General features: G+C 38.0%; 1 protein-coding gene and 1 non-coding gene across 3 annotated transcripts in view; one reads left to right on the top strand and one right to left on the bottom strand.

Moving 5' to 3' along the window:
• Positions 1–14,429, bottom strand: part of MKL1 (megakaryoblastic leukemia (translocation) 1) — a 170,996-nt gene that overhangs the window by 90,609 nt on the left and 65,958 nt on the right. The gene's annotated exons all lie outside the window — the stretch shown is intronic.
• TRNAI-UAU lies at positions 730–802 on the top strand. Its single transcript has one exon. It is a non-coding gene; the product is annotated as a tRNA-Ile (tRNA).

Genomic DNA, 14,429 nt, shown 5'->3' with positions numbered 1-14,429 from the left:
AGCAATGCAGATTTGGCGTGCAGAGATTCTGTGGAGGAGAGCAAAACTTCCTTTCTTTCTCACTCCAAGAACATCATGTTTAAAAGAAAAGCCAGAAAAGCTCTATATAGAACTGTGGGAATGACTCAACAGGCAACAGAGTGGCAGCCAGTGTGGGCTAACTGCTGCTCTGGGAAGAGAGAAACATTCTCACTGGTCCCTTCTGGCAACCAAGCTCTCAAACTGTCTTGCAAAAAATGGGTAAATTTCAACTCTTCGACTGTGTTAGTCTGGTCAGAGGTTAGCAACTAAAGGAAAAGCATCCCTAAAAGGCTGAGTCATTCTTTTGTCCCTATGTGGGCTGTACAATTTGCTGTGTGAGGGTTTTTCAAATGAAGCACATTCTCACAGTTCTGTACTTACAGGAAAAGAAATACAAATTATAAGATTCCTGCACAGAAGATGGTAGGAAGGGCAGAGAGCTGTTTCCCTCCTGCCAACACTTCTCTTTGCTGTATGGGAGTGCTCAGAAGGCCATAACCATACTCTCGCCCTTCGGAGATACTGACGGCCATGGTGCTGGTAGCAGTAACATCACGTTTCAACTGACTTGTTAACTTTCACAGCAATTCCACACCCATTATCTATCTCATCTGCACTTTGGGATAAAAGGAGTTAAAGAAAACCAGTTCTGAAAGCAAAAATCTAAAAAATTAATCTTAAAAAAAAAAAAAAAAGCAACACAGAAGTGGTTCCATAGAGTAGTGGTTAGCACGTCTGCTTTATACGCAGAAGGTCCTGGGTTCGAGGCCCAGAGGAGCCACGGCCCATACCCTGGGTGCACCAGGCCCCGGGTGCGCGCAGCGAGCACATAGGAGGAGACGCCCTGCCTTCAGAGACCCAGTTCTTAAGGGGTCAGGGGTGGAAGTGGGGGAGAAGGGGATTAAACAAAAAAAAAGGCAACATAATCTTTTCCCACTGCTAAGATTTTGCATTTACCCTGAAGTGTATCAGCACAGCAAGAGAAAGACGGGTTTCACAATTTTAGAAGTCTGAACTCCTATGGCAGCTTCAGTTCCATTATTTTTTGTGCAAATTAGCAAGATTTCACAGAAAGAACTAAAGTAAACTTTGACAAGGCTCTGCACAGTGAACATAATTTTCAAGTTAATGGCACCAAGGGAAATATCTTAATTTTCAGTAAAATAAAAGCTCTTTTGCTTTTCATCATAATTCTACATCTAATCAACACAAGTTTAATATGATCTACAATCTTTATTAATCTACTCTAAAGGGACTTGACTCCTCCAAGATATCAAGATAGTCCATTCACAGAGCCTTCCTACCCCCACCAGCCCCCAAGGCATTTGGTGTTCATATCAAGAGGAGCCAGACAGGTTCTAATCCTACTTGACCTTCCTACTGGATCTGTTATAGTTTCCAGATTTTTCTGGAAATTTTCTCTTTTTTTTTTTAATTAAGTTTATTGGGGTAACATTGGTTAATACAATTATATAATTTTCAGGTATACATTATAATTTAACATCTGTACATTCTATTGTGTGTTTACCACCCAAAGTCCAGTTTCCTTCAGCTTCTATATATTTGATCCCCTTTACCCACTTCGCCCTCCCTCTATCTCCCTATATTTGATCCCCTTTACCCCATCTACCTCCCCGCTCTTCCTCACTTCCTACACTCTGGTAACCACTAGTCTATAGCCCATGTCCATGAGTCTTTGTTTGTCCTGTTCCTTTGTTGCTTTTAGGTTTATATCCCACGTATAAGTGATATCATGTGATTTTCAACTTTTTCTGTCTGGCTTATTTCACTTAGCATGATTATCTCGAGTTCCATCCATCCATGTTGTCGCAAATGGCTGTATTTCATCTCTTCTTACGGCTGGGTAATATTCCATTGTATATATGTACCACAACTTCTTTAGCCAATCATCCATCGTAGGACACTTCAGTTGCTTCTATGTTCTGGCCACTGTGAATAATGCTGCTATGAACATCGGTGTGCAAATATCTTTATAGATATTTTAAGTCTTTGGACATCGTAGGACACTTCAGTTGCTTCTATGTTCTGGCCACTGTGAATAATGCTGCTATGAACATCGGTGTGCAAATATCTTTATAGATATTTTAAGTCTTTGGGGTAAATACCTAGTAGAGGGATTGCTGGATCATATGGTAGATCAATTCTTAGTTTTTTGAGGAACCTCCATATGTTCTTGTTTTTCTTAAGAATCCTACTTTCCTACCTCTGACCTTTCCTCTCAAAATCCTAAGTGGCTCCTCTTTCTCTGCCCCGCTCAGAAGCCTCTCTTTTCTCTTCTACATATTCTCCCTGGGCAATCTCCTCCTTTCTCAAGGTTACCATCACCTACATACTGAAACATATCCAGCTCTGACTTTACCTGTAAGCTACCAACTACGTATCTCTATCTAGCTATCTTAAACTCAGTATGTCCAAAAGCAAACTTCCAATGTCATCACCCTGCTCCAACCCTTCAAGATGCATGGCTTCCAGATTCCCTATCTTAGATAACAGTACTCAGGTCCCAAACCATAAACTTAGACTCCCCTCCCTGCAGCCCCAAACATCTAAGTAGGACTAATTATCTCATAATTTATTTTTGAATCCATCCTTTTTGTTCCATCCTCACAACCAGTGCTTTATTCAGGTTCTTTATAATTCTTGTCTGGAATATAGCAACAGCTTTCTAAAAACATAGAGAAAAGTTCAAATACACACAAAGGTAGAAAGAATGGCATAATAAGCTGCTTATGTACCCCATCACTTAGCTTCAAATTTTATCCACACATGTCCCCCTCACACATACACAACTGGATCACTCTGAAGCCAATTCTAAGCATTATCTAATTTCATCTTTATTCTGTACATATAAAAAATAAAAACTATTTTCAATATAAGCATAATACCATTACCACCCCTAAATTTAACTAGCCCTTAATATCATCAACTATCTAATCAATGCTCAAATTTTCTCAACTGTCTCAGGGTCCATACATTGCATTTTCATTGACGTGTCTCTTAAATCTTTTATTCTAAAGATTTCCCCCTTCCTCTCTTCTTTTCTTATAGTTTATTTGTTGAAAAAACAGGTTGTTTTCCCACATTTTGGGTTTTTCTAACTGTATCCCCATAGTGTCATTTAATCATGCTCCATCTCCTATGTTTCCAGTAAATTATGAGTTTGATCCAATTCAGGTTGAAGTTTTTCACAACATTGTTTCATGGGTGGCACTGTGTACTATTCGACAATAGTTTAACTGTGCTCCTTTCTCTCCAGCCTTGCCTTGATTAAAACCATCCTTATTACCAACTGATTCTTATTCATCCTTCAAATCTCAGTTTAAGGACTACCTTCCCCAGAACGCCTTCCCTGATCCTGGTGCTCTCCCAACTCTCCTCATACCCTCCATGAATATGCTAAGTACCCCTCATTTATGCACCCCCAGAACCTGTGCCCACCTATATTATTGCTCTTTACCACATGGCTTAATGCCTCTGCATTAACAGATCTAGCACAGTGTCTGACAGTGAAAGCATTCGTATATGTATGCCAAATAAAATGAAAAGGCCTATTTATCGCAGAAAATTCTAACAGCATGGGAAAAGTTCATAACAAAAGAATCCCTACCTACCCAAGAAAGACAGGTAGTCTGCTACAATTTTCATTTGAACACATGCTGAAGGTGGTATTATTTAGAGAACTATTTAGAGGAAGACAAATTATCCATAGCACTGAAGTACAGAGTTAACATAAATCAGGACATCCACAATAATACCCTCAGCAATGAAAATGCCCATATTGTAGGGAATGATAAGAAACCAGAGGGACAGAGAGTCCAATTCACCTACAAAATAAGCAATTCCTTTAACTATGGATAGCTGTCAACCTCACTAACAACTGATATCAATTTGTATGGTGGACAGTAGCATAGACAGGTATATACAAAGTGACAAATGCCTTTTTATCACCTCTGTGGGATTTCAGGACACTAAAATGTAACCTTGTTCCTGTGTCCATTTCTGATTTGGGTTCTCACAAGTGCATGTACGAGTCTAATGAGGTTCAGCTCTACCAAAATCTAAACATCATATTGAAATTCTACAGTCTCTAACCAGTTAAATCTCTCCCAAGACACCTAGTGTTGGGGAAAGTGAAACACCCAAAAGATAACACAGGTCAGCACACAGGCCAGCAGACAGGTCAGCACACAGGCAAGTTGCTACAGGTTCTGAGCAGCTTCTATTTCCTGTGACCACAATCTACTACTGATGAAAAGCCCCATCAATACCTGCAGACCTTGGAGAATCACACATGACCATAGGTATGCTATTCCTTGGCCCCAAGATAGATGAAGGCTGTATTTTCAGCTAACTTTTAAAAATATAGTAAATGTTAAGGGCTATGATAGCCACAAATAAAAACAGCCAACTCGTTCACACTGTATGTTCGAAATACTGTCATCATGCACAATGCTAATGCCTATGGGGGCACAACGACAAAGATGAACAGGAATGTCACTGCCTCCATCCTCCAGAGTCTCATAATGAAGTAAGACAGAAAATTTCTACCCAAGAATTTAAAAAAAATAAAGTGATAAATAAAAGTACAAAGAGCTGAACAAATAGAAAAGTGGCAGCAATTTGTTCTGGTTACAAGAGACTTGGATTGCTTCTCAGGGGAAGGATGATGTGAGCTGGCTCTTAAAAAAATAAAGGCACCAGAGTTTATCAGTTTCTTTTCAAACTCCCAACTCCACAGACTTGTATATCCATGAATCATAAAATAAACAAAGCCAAAAGAAACCCAGTCTCGACCTAATCCAGGCCCTTATCCAGAGTGTTAAGAGTGAGAGACTTATAAGAAACTCTTCTACAAATTCCTGACAAGTGGTTCCCAGTCTGTTATTAGAGTACTTGTAGAGGAACCCTAAAAATAATGTTTTAGTGGGCAAGAAAATGAAGTGAATGGTTGAAAACAATGAAAACACCCACCGCCTGGCTACAAACACTGGGGAAAAGTTCTGCCTCGCTAGTATAAAAGAAATACAAACTGAAATGAAGACGTTTAGCAGTCTTTTACAAATGAGCTATCAACACTAATAAGTGACCCAGGCGCTCATACGGAGTTGACAAAAGTATAAACTGGTAGGCTGCTTTGGAATGGAATGGGACAATGTGTTTCTCAAGAACCTCAATTCTTAATGAGGCCTACAAAAGGCCTGTGGATTTGGTCCCTAACTACCTACTTATTTCATATCACTCTCTCTCTCTCCTCCACTCCCTCCACTGACACACTGGTATTCTTTTAGTTCTTCTAGGCCAAGATTTCCTCAATAACTCTTACTTGGCCTGTTCCCCGTCTCTATCCCCTTTATCCCCCTTCCTCACCCCCGACGCTTAACACATGCTATTCCCTCCCTCCTTTGTTTGGCCAACCACTACTCCTGCTTTGGCTGTCAGCTTCAATGCCTCTTCCTCAAAGAGACCTTTCCTGACCAAACTACCCTGCCATACACACAGCTAAATTAGCATCAACACCATTAAATCTGTTTTAACATTTTATTGCTTTTTCCCCCCAAAGTACTTACCAAAGTTTTAACTATGAATTGGCTTATATAAATCTTTGTTAAACCTTTCATTAACTTTGAGTTTCATGACAATGAGAACCTTATTTGTCTTGTTACTGTCTCTCCAATACCTAACACAAAGATGGTGCTCAACAGTCACTGAATAAACTTTCGCCATTAAAATGGTCAAATTCTTTAAGCCAATATTTCTACTTCTAAGGAAATAATCCAAAATACAGAAAAAGCTTTAAAAGATGTTCATCCAAACATTAGTATAAGTATGAAAAACAGAAAATGATTAAAATGTCCAATGAGGGGAGATTAAATGATGGCACAGAATGGAATGTTATACACCCATTAAAAAGGCTACTTATAAAACTTTCAAAGACATCTGAAAAATCTTAAGCTATGATACTAAATGAAAAAAGCATAGCATTAGCTCAGTTATTTTTAAAACATACATTTGCAAGAAAGCTGGAGGGAAATAAACCATACACTAATAGCAATTTTCTCTGCACAATGGAATCCATTGGGAGGGTTTTTGTTTTTTAAAGAGGGAGAGTCTATCTGGTAACTGTGCTCCAAGAACTGAGCAAAATATCTGATGAATACATGAGAATGGGAAATTGATTAAGTACTGAGATGAAGTAGGTTATGAAAACCTCTAAATCACATCATAAACAGAATTAATAAATGGACATGCTTAAGATTTGGGCATTTTCACATTGGCTGGGAGACCTAATCTAGAAAATCCTTGACAACCAAGCTTCCTGAGGAGCATAAATAAAAAATCTCGTTCCTTTCCCCAAGAAAATACTGGCATTTGAGTCAGAAACTGCCCACTTAAAATTTCTACTTCTCCCAGCAGTTAATTGGTACCTCCTGTGAAACACTAAAGCATGAAAGGATATGGTGCGCACCCTTACAGAATAAAAACATTATCTGCCCTTTCTTCCACAGGCTACACATGTGGAAAACAAATGAGTACTTCCTAAGTTTTCCACAAAGGAGAGGAAAAGCGTATGAAAGGAGACTGAGATGTCCTTTTCACTTCTATTCCCTCTTTATTTCTCTTTACATAACTTTCCATGCCACCCAGCACAGCACATAACAGATATATACAAACTGTATTTTCTTTCAAAAAATATTTGTGATCAGTAAGAAGAGTTAGAAAATAACTTTTTTAAAGATAACATAAAAGCATTAAAATATATGAAACCTTTAAAAATAAATCTAATAGAAGATATGTAAGACCACCGCAGAGAAAATTATAAAATCTCACTGGGAGACCTCACAGAAAATCTAAATAAATGAGGAAATATACCACATTCACAATACAATATTCTAAAGATGTTAATTCTCCACAAATTGGTTAATAGACTTAATGTAGTCCCAATTAAAATCCCACGATGATTGTAAAATTCATATGGAAATGCAAAGGACCAAGAATAAGCCAAGAAAGACATTCCTAGAAGAAGAAAAAGATGGGAGGACTTACTTCTCCCATATAACAGGACTTATTACAGTTATCATCATTGAGACTGTGAGGTACTGGTATAAGCAAAAACAAACAGAGCAATGGAAACAAAGAGTGAGCTCAGAAACACACCACACATAGGTACGTCCTTGATATATGACAGATACATGACAGGTAGCCCTGCTGATCAGTGAGGAAAGAACAGTATTTTCAATAAATGAGAATCCACTTGGAAAAAATTAAATTAGGTCTTAGTTTACCCCCATAGAAAAATTAAGACAAAATTCACTAACTATAAGACTCATAAACCAATTACACTAAATTTAGAAATTCTTAACAGACACTATAAAGAGAATGATAAAGACAAATCACAGAGAGAAGATATCTATAACATATTTAAGCAATAACAAACTAGTATTTCAAATAAAGAACTATTAGTCGACAAAAAAATGACAACAGGAAAAATAGGCAAAAGATTTCACTAGGTACTCCACACAAAAGAAGAAATCCAAATGGCCAATAAATATGAGATATTTAACCTCATTAGAAAACAGTAATAAGAAAATTAAGAACATCATATGATACTTTTATGTAACCAGCAGAGTAGTAAACATTAAAAATCTAACAATTAGAAGTGTTAGCAAAAATATGGAGCAGTAGGAAGTTTCATATACTGCTGGAGGGTATATAAGCTGGTACAACCACTTTAGAAAACAGTTTAGTATTACCTAATAATTTTATATTACTATACATATTATAGGAATTTCTGTTCCTATGTATAAATGTCTGTATTCATGTACCAGGATACATAAAGAACATTCACAGCAACACTATAATAACCTAAACCTGGCAACAACCCAAATGTTCACCAACAGAATGGATTTTTTTTTAATTATGGAATAATTTTTCATGGGCGCATCGACTATACAGTAATGAAAATGGATGAACTAAAGCTATATACTTGAATGAATACCACATGTGTTGAGCAACTAATACAGATTAGTTCCATTCATATAAACTTCAACTAAACTACACTGTTTCATAACTGGTAAAACAAATGATTTTCAAGAAGTCCAAATAGCAGTTACTCCTAGGAAGAGGAGCTGGAGCTGTGATCAAAGGGAAGCAATGGGAGGCTTCCTTGGGGCTTACAATGAGCTACAGCTGGGCTGAGTAGCACTGAGCTGAGTAGCTCTTTGCTTTACGGCTATTCTATAAACTATCACATGATTTATGCACTTTTCTGGATGTATATTATTATCCTCCTCCCAAAAAATAAAAGAAAAAAAATGATTTGAATGGTAAATATTTATCACCAATCTAATTTCAAGGGGGATGAATAGTATAAGCATTTTAAGCTTTGCAGACCTCATTTCAAATATTCTGTCCCACTGATCTCTAAGTTTATTCATATGGGTTGGATCATGAATCATTTGTGATTCAGAAATGAAGGTTCCTCTTCATTTGTTGTGAGTGATATTTCAAGTTTTATTTATTCAATCACTAGTGTGTTGGAGAAAGGCACTTTCTCAAAAATGAGACTTTTCAAAACGCAAAAGTTCAGGTCATACAAAGTTCTCATCAGCTTTAACATCTAATCAAGAATTTGTTAACCAGAACACAAGAAGTGCCGAATAACTACCTAGGGGATGCCTAGGAAGGGGTACCAAGCAGGGAAGAGGAAAGGTAAATCTTACCAGTTTTAAAAATGTTGCCTGGTACTCAACCTCTGTGCATGACCCAAAAAGTATCGCCCATAAACAGATCACTAGCCCCAAATTTACTTTGTAGTTCCTAAAATGAAAATGAAAAAGTAATTTGGGATTGATTAGCTCTGATAAAAGAGCTAATGATATGTTCATTAAAGGAACAGGAGGGAAGGATGCAAAAACTAGTAGCTGTGGTATAACTTATTCTTTCTACCTTTCAGTGTAATGTCTTCCTTGGTTTCTTATTTACTATAAGCACTTTATAAATATCTGCTGAATATTAATTTCCATATGGTCACAGTAGTGAACAACAGTAGAACTGTAGATAGGTACAAATGACTGTCCTGAAGTAAATTTTAAAAATCAAGGACAAAATAAAAAGTCAAGAATATAACCCCAAAATGCCAGCTTTCTCTTGGAAACCTTTATGAACTCTTGTCATCTATTAATTTATCTAACTTTTGTCTGCAATTCCTTCTGAGTAATACATTCCATGTAATTACTATTCACTTTTTTCTTAACTCTATAATTCCCAACCTTCAAGAGGCACACTTCGTAGGATTTAAGCAAGTCCCCAATTTATAAATGGATTATATTCCAAAAGCTCATGGAATACACTTTCCCAGAGAAGCCATGAAATACAAAAATGGCAAAATGCTCAGGTTTGCCCACAAAAGCCTATAAGATGACTAAATTACAATATATTGGCAATGAGAAAAAGCAAAAGGTATTTCAGCTTCCATTCTTGAGGCTCCTGAAAACAGCCTTATGCAGCCGTATCAGCCAGTTCTGAAACTCATTCATACTTAATCTGATATCAGATTATTATGAAGGAGGAATGGATATGTAAGGAAAAGACAGCTAAAGAACACTGCATGCACCATTAAAGGAAGAAGCAAAGTGAAACTTAAAATTTCCAGTATGATACATTCATTCCATGTGCTCCGGAACTTCTTTAGCTGGAGCCAAAGGGGATGGGGTTAGATAATTAGAGAGGTTTTTCCAGCCTCCTCCAAACCCTGTCTAGACAAGATCCCCAGGTAGATCAATGTAATCTTTTAGTCCTCAGAAGACAGAAGAGTAAATTTAAAAACACACCCTGAAACTTCTCTACCAACTTTTTCCAGTTAGGCCGATAAGGGTTGGGTTAAACAAAGGCACCTGCTCTCATCAGCACTCCAACTTCCTCTGTTCAGGAAATAGAGATAACAGGGTCTTGACTGCCTACTGCCCTGTAAGGACCCTTGCTACATCACCGAATTTCTGTTTAAGCTTTTGAAAAAGAAGTAAATTTCTCACTCCATCCTTTCAACATACAATATATCATCCATAAAAAAGCACCTCCTCTAACTCTGGAATTTATTCTGCTCTAATCTCCACACTTTCTAATTTCATAATCCTCTCAGGGATCTTCCATTTCTGCTCTTACCTTTACCTCCTTACAAATAACCATGCAAAGCAGAACTAGTGAAAATATAATAGTGATTTTCCAGCCTCTTTTTCCTTTTGACAGGAAGAAGCACCACTGAGGTATACAAACAGAAGACCCAATTATGGCCAAGAAAGCCCTGCAATTAGACACTAACAATACTGCCCCATCCAGACATTCACCTAATGGCTGCTGGATAGATAAAAAAGGAAACAATAAGCACGTTATACCAGGAAACAGCTACTTGCCAACTTTCTAGTTCTTAAACTGATCAATACTTCCTATTTTCTCTATAACAGAATCTGATTTTGACAGTTACTTTAGTGATTTTTGCTAAGCAATTAGTATTTCTGGTCACTGGTAGACATTCTATCTACTACATAAAGTATTTTCTGTAGTCATCAAACTTCTCATAGAGTATTTTTTTATTAAGCCCCTCCTCTCCTTCAGCGTTGTTCTAATACCAGTATTTCATCATTGCTTCCTTTCTAATGCTGAACACAATTTCATTTTCTTGGATTTTTCTCCTGCCAAAATGATAATATTATGGAGGAATGGATATGTAAGGAAAAGACAGCTAAAGAACACTGCATGCGCCATTAAATGAAGAAGCAAAGTGAAACTTAAAATGATGATAGTATTATTTATATACACCATTATGTTTGTCGATTTCAAGTATCCATATTTCCTTTTAAGCATGATCACAACGAATCAATTTGGGGCTCCTGGCAGTTAGGAAATCTTATTCTAGTACCTGAAGAGGTTGGCTCAGACACAGCTCAAACTAGAGCAGATAGATGATCTAGATCAGACGTTTTCAACTCGTGCTGTTTTGAGAGCTGCCTAAGGGGCACGAAGAATGCCAAGTAGGTGGGGGTCTGGCTCCTCCATTCAAGTGTCAGTCAATCACAGCAGGTGTTTTACGCACTGGGCTTATACATAAAATTTAAAATGTATAGAGTTTTTCAACTTAAAAAAATAGTTAAAACTTCTGGTCTAAATGTTCTATCACTAATTAAGAGAACAAAAGAATTACTCACCAAACACTTCACCTATACAGGGATGAACTCAGAAAGGCTTTCTTCCAAATAATCAAAACCCTGAATAAGTGTTTTTTTCTGTCCAGCGACAGAGTCAACGATCACTTCTTTTCTCAATTACTTAAATCCAAAAAGTCAATGTTTCAGTGAGTTAGTAGTTTTAGTTTCATTCATTCATTTGTTCATACGCTGAACATTCACTGAACAACTTACTGCATTCTAAGACCCTGTTATCTCAAGTGTGGTCCTCAGACCAACAGCATTGATTAGCATCACCTGAATGCAGAATCTCAGGCCTCACCCAGGTCTACAGAACCAACATCTGCATTTAACAAGCCCCAGGTTGGCTCATTAGCACACTAAAGTTTCTAGGTAAACACTGAGAATATCACAATAAGACAAACATAATCCCTGCTTTCACAAAGCTTCTCCTCTAGTCAAATGTAATAACAAATAAGTAGATAATTATGCATAGTGCACTTTGGAAGAACACTGAAAGAGCTAACCCCTAACCTAAGTTTGAAGTCTGAGGAAGAAGTCCTGAAGAAAGTAGCACCTTCCCCTGATTCTTGACTGAACAGAAATGTCAGCCCCAGAAGGATGGTTATTCCAGGAAGAAAAAAACAGGGCATGAAGAGGAACTGAGATGTGAAAGTGACTCTTACATGAAATCCCAAATCATTTAGTGTACATGGGAAGAGACAAAGGGTAGGGTAAAAGCTGGCTATGAAGGACTTGGTTTATCATGCTGAAGAGCATAAGCTTTATCTTGGAGGAAATGGGGAATCAATAACTGATTTCAAGCAGGAGGGCAGTAACCTCATTTATGGTTTAGAAAGATCATTCTGGTGGTCATAGGGACAAGATCAGAAACAAGGGGAGACCAGTTAGAAGGCTACTGTAGTAATCCAAGTAAGACATTACTAAGCGTCTGAACTAAGTGGCAGCTGTAAATATGGCAAGAAAATAAATTCAGTAGATATGAACATTACAGAATCTACAAAAATTGGTAACTGATGACAGAAGAAAGATGAAGAGGTAGAAGGGAGACTGAATTAAAAAATTACTTCCCAAAATAGTTATGTTATAATCCTTCTGAAGGACAATTTGGAAATACTGACTTAAAATATTTTTTAACTTAATACTGTGAACCCTGAGAAAGAAGATACCTACTAAGAAGGGTGGCTGGTGGTTAATGGGGCTCAAAATTAAAAAAACAAGAGCCTACATAAGAGCTTCTCACGCAAACTGCACTTCAGGGATAAGCCTGCATTAAGCTGCCTACCTCCCACACTGAACTGCCTGCACTGTGTTCCTGCCATCTGAGCCAGACCTTATGAAGGGGTTCTTGGAACAGCATTTCAACCAATAGAACTGAGGCTTCCCCCATCCAATCACAGCTGCACAGCTATATCTTCATCAGCACCTTCACCAACCAGAGAGGCTCCATTCTGAACAATCAGGACAGTGCCTTTTGGACCAAAAATCCATGAGGACAAACCAGTCAGGGACCAGAAGTGGGAACTTCTGTCTGTGTTAAGTCAGCTCCTCTCTAGCTTGGAGAGCACACTGTCCCTTTCCACCAAAGGCTTAAGACTCTTTCCCTGGCTAGAGCTGAAACACTGAAGATGAAACACCAAAGATGTCTCTGCAGAGAAGAGTGGAGTGGACCAGACAGGAGCAGGTGCAGCAGAGCAGAAAAGAGCTATCTAGCCAGAGAGGCCTGGCCCCAAGGTGGCCTGGTCCCAGGGCCACCTCACAGGCGTGCTGCTTCATTACTGAGCTGTAACACTATGGAGCTGTTCCATGGTCACGCTGTCTCACAAATAAGCTGTCTGTACTGAATAAAGTTTCCTTCATCACCACATCCCAAATTGGAGATTGATTCCTGGTGGTGTTGAATTGACACGACAACCATCAGTCGACAATACCCAAACATGTTACTTTTGCAATCAGAAGGGGAAAATGTTCTTTATGTCCCTATCTTTTCATCTACTTATGGGAGTCTGTCCCACAGTTATCTGCACTAAGATTTATATACCAAGATGTTTACCACAGTATTATTTATAACATAAAAAATAAAAACAATGTAAAGGTCTCATAATAAGAGACTGGGTAAATGTTGTATACACCCAATTCAAATAACAAGCAGAGAAAAATGTTTTCTAAGACTGTTGAATAACATAAAAATCTCATGAAATATTACTTGGAAATTATTTATATGAAGTATATCTGTATAAAAGTATATAAATGAACAAACATGATAGAACATATATCAACTACTGGCACTGGCCATCACTGAACTGTGTAATTATGAAGGACTTTTTCTTTTTTCCTATGCTTTATCTGATTATAAAACAAATACAACTTTTGAAGTTTTCATTTAGAAAAAAAAACAAAACAACCCTCTGGTTTGAACATCTGGGTGGAAGTGGTGTCAATTCCTGTAATGTAGAATTCAGTGGGGACTGCAGGTGAGATGAGCTTAACACTGAGCACACTGTGTCTGTAGCACACCCAGTGCAAGTGTTCAGGAGACAGACAAACACGAGTCTGGAGCTCAAGGGAAGACTTGGCCTGGAGACAGAATACAGGAATCAAAAGCACGTGATGCTGGTTGAAGCCAAAGTTCTGGGGGAAATCATTCAAGGTGAAGATACAGACTAAAAAGTAAAGAAGCTTTAGGGCTGAACACTGGGGAGTAATAAAATTTAAAAAGTGCACAAAGAAAGACAGCAAAAGTTCTGAGCAGAATACAGAATGGCTGGAAAGGCAGAGTTTAAAAAGCCAAGGAAGAGTAATGTTATAGATGTCAGTGGAGGAAAAGTTTCAGGTCGGAGGGAGTGGCCAACAGTGTCAAATGCTGCAGAGAGGTCAGACAGGATTAAGAGTGCCTACCTGATCTACAGCAAAAAGAACACTAAGGACTTTGGCAATGTTTCTGAAGAGAGGTGGGTAGAGAAGCCAGAATGCAGTGAGTCTCTAGGATATGAGAAAGGAGAGACGGTGACTGTACCTTACTCTTTCAGGACCTTGACTATAAAGGGAAGGTTAGAGAGTTGTTTTTCAAAATGGGAAAAAATTCAGTTGATTTATATGCCAAAGAGTTGAAAGAAAAACGCTGAAGATACACCAACATCTCTGCCCTAACAGCAACAGTTGCCTTCTACTCCACTGAGACCATCA

Source organism: Pteropus vampyrus, unplaced genomic scaffold (assembly GCF_000151845.1).
Source record: "Pteropus vampyrus isolate Shadow unplaced genomic scaffold, Pvam_2.0 Scaffold145, whole genome shotgun sequence".
Classification (NCBI taxonomy): Eukaryota; Metazoa; Chordata; class Mammalia; order Chiroptera; family Pteropodidae; genus Pteropus; species Pteropus vampyrus.
This window is presented reverse-complemented; position numbering and strand designations above follow the sequence as displayed.